Genomic DNA, 6,651 nt, shown 5'->3' on the forward strand with positions numbered 1-6,651 from the left:
GAAAAAACACCTGACTACATTTGATTTTTTCCTTTCCCTGTGAGCTAGAGGGTGGCTGCAGCCCCCCTTGCCCCCGGGCATGGGCGCCCTTGTTCATACCATAAAATCATTTAAGGTGTAGGAAAAGGAAGTAGAACATTCACGACCTTCTTTTATAACATGTTTTATTTCGTAAAGGGAATCTGCATTAACACATCATTGTCTAGTGGCACACTGCTCATGAAAGCAATTAATTTTCAGTCGTTCACCTATCCACAGGGCGAGTCGTTAACAGCTAATATTTTCCTCTCACCATTGTTCTTACAGTATTAACAGTCCTAACTAGAAATCTCAAAATCTTGCACTCCAGCAGGTTCCTTGTCAGCATTTTGGCCACGAAATATCTTTGTATACGGACATCATTTCCAAACGAAAGAATATTTTCAAAGTTCGGTTTGATAATCAATCGCCAGACAAAAAGGTTGTAAGGAAAAATTATCAGAAACATATCTTTGAATAAGAATTGAATCTATCATTTCTAAAAGGCCCTTTCTGATATTTATGGTGAAAATGAGTTAAGTATTGGATTTTTGTTGGACGTTAACACACCACTCCATGCTGAAATGGCCTCTTTCTACCTATTAGTGGTTACAGGACGGCAATGATATTTGCATTCATTTCTAAAGGGCCCTTTCTGCGATAGAAGGTGCGGTTTAGCAAGGAATCATAGCTACCCAGATGCCGATGCCATCTGGTGGAGATAAAGGGAACTTCCTAACACCTGCTCTGCTATTAGATAATGAGTAACGAGAGCTTCTTCATTTGACTGATCTGTGTTGATAGTTTTGATTAGAAACGTGTGAATTAATATAAGAAAAAATGGAGGAAGAAGCTAGAACAAGTAAAAGGCGTACTAGTAATCCGGAAAATTACCAGAGCAACATTCTAAAGAAGGCCAAAGTGAACGACATTGCTCAAATTAAATACTCTGGAAAACAAATACCAGAGAGGAAAACGGGTGAAGACTGTTGATAAGTAATTATTTTTTCTATTACATAATAGAAAGTCATGTTGAAAAGTAATAATTCTTAGTCTATCATCATTTTGTACTCATATTGAGTAGGCCCTTACAGTGTTAGAATTGGAGGTTATGTTAACTAAAAAACAGGTAACAAACTGCAGAAATAAGCCTAAAGCATTTTTTTACAATATATATATATTGTTACTATAGTCCACATGGTGAGGTGTATACGGTACTCATTTTGTTTTAGTTGTAACAAGAAATGCTTCATGACGCTTCCTGAGAAACTGCAGCTTCAGATTCTGTCACAGTTTTCTTCCTTTACCACTGAAGATGAACAAGACATACACCTCCAGGGTATAATCAAAGCGCCGCTGCCCTAAAAACAAGGATCAACCGCAATCATCCCACCTCAATTCCTTCGAGTACTATGTGTCCTCACAAGGCTTTTCTAAGTTTCTATGGCCTTGGAGAGAAAAGGGTATGTAGACTTAGAAACCTATTATTGTTAAGACATTCTCCCCATGATCAACGTGGAAAGCATGTTAAGCTCCAGAAGAATGTATTAAAATACGTAAACATATACAATCATTTCCTGTCAATGAAGCTCACTACACTTCTAGCTGCCTCTGTGGATCAGTGGTAGAGTGTCGGCCTCCGGATCCCAAGATCGCGGGTTCAAACCCGGCAGAGGTAGTCGGATTTTTGAAGGGCGGAAAAAAGTCCATTCGACACTCCATGTCGTACGATGTCGGCATGTAAAAGATCTCTGGTGATACATTTGGTATTTACCCGACAAAATTAATTAAATCTCAGCCATAGACGCCCAAGAGAGATCCGGTTTACTCTAGGTCCGCTAGATGGCAGAGTAAACCGGAACGTCAAAATTGACGAGCAGACAGCCAGTTGGCATCAAATCGAAATGTCTGCAAACGGTAGCCGAGGCCATACGATTATTATTATTATTATTTACTACACTTCTAGACTATTCTTACCTTCATTCAAGACTGGATGTTAAGGCAATGTATAAAGCCAAGTATCCAGATTCTACAACTAAATACAAGTTCTACCTTAAATACTTCAAGGATAACTTCAATCTTCCGTTCGGCAGACCACAAAACGATTCATGTTGTGCTTGTGAAGAGCTGATGATAAAAATACAGTCCATTTTTAAATGATACTGCCAAAAGGGTTGCAGTTGCTGAATTAATGGTTCACAAACGGCGTGCAAACAAATTTTATGTCAACATGAAGGAACCTGAGGATATTTGCCGTGAAAGAGACGATGTACTTGCTGTTTGTTTTGATTTTATGCTAAACCTACCTTTGCCTAATATTCCCGTCCAGGAACTGTTCTATCTACGGCAGTTGTAATGTATTTTGCATACACAATATTAAGAGTGGGAAAGCTGTACCGTACATGCATGATGAAAGTACAGCAAAGAAAGGTGCCAACGAGGTGTGTTCGTTCCTTTATAACTATATAGAGGAGTACGTTCCACGTTCTGTGAAGGTCTTTCATTTGTACTCTGACTCATGTGCAGATCAGAACAAGAATCATTCAATGATTCAGCTTCTGACAGATCTCACCGACACTCACAGGTTTGAATAAATTGTTCATAGATTTCCAATTCGTGGTCATTCATTCCTACCATGTGATAGGGATTTTGGACTCATCAAGTAAGCTGTTAATAAGTTAGAGTGTATATGCCAAAATAGTATGTGGGAATCATTGTAAACTGTGCCCAGAACAACAAATTTACAGTTCACATGGTAGGTACGGAGGACATTTTGGATTTTAACAGGTCGTGGCTGAATCTCTAAAAAAAGGGAGCACTCTCCATGGAATCTACAGGAAGAGGAGTTGAATGCCAGTTAAAGGTATCATTCAGTCCTGCCAGTTACTGTGAATTCAAATATAAGTCAAATTCCACACACTGTGACCACTTTCGACTTCATTGGTGGACTTGTAAAGAACACTTTTGATTTAAGTTTGCCAGGAAATCCTCGCATTAATCTTCTTCAGTGGACCTATTCCCATTAAGTCGAACAAGACAGAAGACATCAAGAAAGTTATGAAGTACATTCCACATGAATATTTGGAGAATTATGATGATATACTGAAATGCCCGACAGAAGAGAACTAGAGCCATACACAAGAAGAATACTCGATGCTACTCGGTGTTATGAAATACTATTATACTTAACATTATTAAAACTTACAACATTACAAAATAAAATTTTTGACCAGTTTATCGGATGTGATCATTAAAAAAACAAATAACCACCAGAATATTAAACATTTAGCACATATAAATATTGATTCTGGAGAGTCGTTTCTAAAAGGCCCTTATTTTACAGATTTCGGAAGCTTAATCTGTACTTCCTAATGAACCAGACCAAACAAATTTTATTTCTAAACATCTATTATGACATTTACATGTCCGGCTCCATGGCTACATGGTTAGCGTGCTGGCCTTTGGCCACAGGAATCCCGGGTTCGATTCCCGGCAGGGTCGGGAATTTTAACCTTAATTGGTTAATTTCTCTGGCACGGGGGCTGGGTATGTGTGTCGTCTTCATTATCATTTCATCCTCATCACGACGCGCAGGTCGCCTACGGGAGTCAAATCAAAAGACCTGCATCTGGTGAGCCAAACTTGTCCTCGGACACTCCCGGCACTAAAAGCCATACGCCATTTCATTTTCATGACATTTACATGCATTGTACAAAAATGGTTGGTCTCAGATAAATAGTTTAAATGTAAAACATATTTTGGTGTTTTTCTCAAAACTAGTCTCCATGCACATGTGGCCTTTTAGAAATGACCGATTCAAATTCCAACCCTTCAAGATCTGGACCTAATTATTTTTTTTGTTATTGATTGCCTGGTTTTCGTCTTAGCAAGTTACATGTTACAATGTGTTCTGTTTAATGTGAGAAGTATATTTTGAGTTATGGACCTAACACTACTTTCAAAACAGTATTCTCATTTGTTGGATGTGTTTGTAATGGTTGGTACGATTTCAGCCCAGTCCAAGAGACAGTCTCTCAATGAAACTATACTTAAAAAAATGGGGCTAATTTTCTTTTGATTTTTCCTACTTCTTTTAACGCCGCACTAACCCACTGAAGGTTTTCTCGTGGCCTGTAAAGACATGTTTTGCACATTCCCATTGTTTTCTGCGATTTCTATATTGCTAGAATATTGCAGACACAAATTGCTTGCTTTTATTTGCTGCATTGTTGTTGAGTAATTTTTGTTGCAATCTGAGCGTCATCAAATGAGGACACTGGGCGCTCGGGCATTCTCGAACACTGATCACCACTTGCTCATGCCGAGTTTGTGAACTAGTCACCACTTAGATTATCACTCTGTACACTGTGTGAGGTTACTTTGACTGTCTGGGCTTGTAGTACAGTGAATTATATTTCAATTTTATATTCTGCATGTTGCTCCTAAGGAAACATGGTGAAAGAGTAGAATTTGCTCCAACTCTTCCAGCTAGTTACTTTGGTAAATAAAAAAAAAAGGTGCCTCTTTACTGAGGAGACAGCAGACTGAAAGAAACAAAATACCCACCATCTTGCTAATAAAAAGTCCTTATACAGTTGTTTAACTCTTGTTTAGTTATATAGTGAATAAACCCTGTATAAGCGTCGTTTTTCATTTTTCTTACTAATAAATGAGGTATATGCATTGTATTACTATACAGCACGTATACACTCGTTCCAAGGCGTAGGAATCTCTTCCTGCAGTTCATGACGTATTTTGCACGTTCACCGCCTTTATGATCACTTCTGCTGGTTATCTACGAGCAAAACTTTCCAGAAAGTCGCACAGTAGCATGGCATATCGAAAAGGCAGCGGCAACACTAAGTGAGACAGCTGGAAATTGGCTTATACTGATATCAACATTTCTTCAGCTTGCTTGTGTAATGAACGCCAAAAAAAGAAATGGAAAGGCTTAAGAAAAGATCAATAGCTCCTAACTGGGATAGTATGGAAAACGTAAGCAATTGTAATTCAATCGGCGAGTTGAAAAGGGTACAATTCCAAAATCCTTACTTTTCAGGAGAAAGAGAAACCTGTTTTGTAGCTAAATGAAAGGTTTGATCAAAAAAGTTCCTATTAGGCATTTATACATCATATTTCTGCGTATTCAACTACAAAGTATGGAAATCATATTACGTACGGTTTTCAAGTTATACCATTTTTATGTCGAGGAATATGTCCCTTTTTATACTCAAATCTGAGAAAGATCTAAGATCTTTGTAGAGGCAGATAATGTATAATAAACTCGCAATTTCAAAAGTCTATTAAGCAGCAACACATTATCACATAAACATACGCCCAATCATCATTTCTTTTATAACTTAGTTATTCATTGTCATTCCGTGAGACAGCTGGAAATTGGCTTATATTTATATCAACATTTCTTCAGCTTGCTTGTGTAATGAACGTCAAAAAAAGAAATGGAAAAGCTAAGAAAAGATCAATGACATAGTAATAAACCAAAAACTAATTATTATTTAAAGGAGTTTGACAGTTAGAAAGCGATCAGCATGGTCATCGCGTGACCAGTAGCAGAGTAGCAGATTGACAACAAGGAAGGAAGGAGGACATATTGTTTGGGTTCCGACCAATATCACATCATTTTAATTTTTGGATAAATTACATGGAATGAAGTAAGTAGGCCTAAATAATTTCTCCAGACATCTGAGTAACCGTCTTTTTTCGCAAAAGGTCTCTAAAGTTAGTTTGTTTGGTTTATTTTTTAAGGAATTGGACGAGATTAAGAGAAGATATTCTGATATGAGAGGTCTAGAAAATTATAGCAGACCTTAAGAAGAAAGAAGAAAGCAGAAACATTTGAAAGGATAACTAATTTTATAGATGTTATTTATTTATTATTTTACGAATTGATATTTATTATTTATGATTTTACGATTTTAGGATAAAAACTATTTATAGATGTTATCTATTATTTTACAAATTGATCTATTTAAGGATTTCCACTAAATGACAAGTAAATGTTAAATTTAGACAAGAAGAAATAATTATTCTTTCAGATGTAAATAAGGACATAAATTAACATATTGAGCCCAATTGGCTCATAGCATTGTCTTTAAAATATTATAAATTAAAGATGGCATATAAGGGAATGAACCACAGTTTCATTATAGGCCGGATGTGTGGCGCCATTTCGCTAGCCCCGGTTTAAAGATAAGTTCCACGTGTCAGGGTCATTTGATGATGAAATGGGAAGTACTGGAATATTCCGTGAGGTGTGTGATCAAGGTCACCAGTTTTAAGTTGGCAGCACTTTCAGGCAGCGAATAGCAGCGTAGCAAGTTTTGGAATGATGGGGGTAAATTAAAGATGGGTGCCGTACAAATGACCTCCAAAAATAATTAAATCCACCAAGGGATAATGTGAAAACAATATTGAACTGTTTTGAGAACAATAATTAAACACGGCATATTTGCAATAATTTATTGGAATAAATAATTGAAGGCATACGTGACGGGATGTTACATCATTGTTGATGGGGTTCCCCGAGCTCCCTATCCAGGAGCTGGCGTGCATGAAGAGGACGCGTGCCGCTCAGAAGACTCACTCTGCTACGGAAATTTGAACGTGTCGGAC

Source organism: Anabrus simplex, chromosome 13 (assembly GCF_040414725.1).
Source record: "Anabrus simplex isolate iqAnaSimp1 chromosome 13, ASM4041472v1, whole genome shotgun sequence".
NCBI classification, from domain to species: Eukaryota; Metazoa; Arthropoda; class Insecta; order Orthoptera; family Tettigoniidae; genus Anabrus; species Anabrus simplex.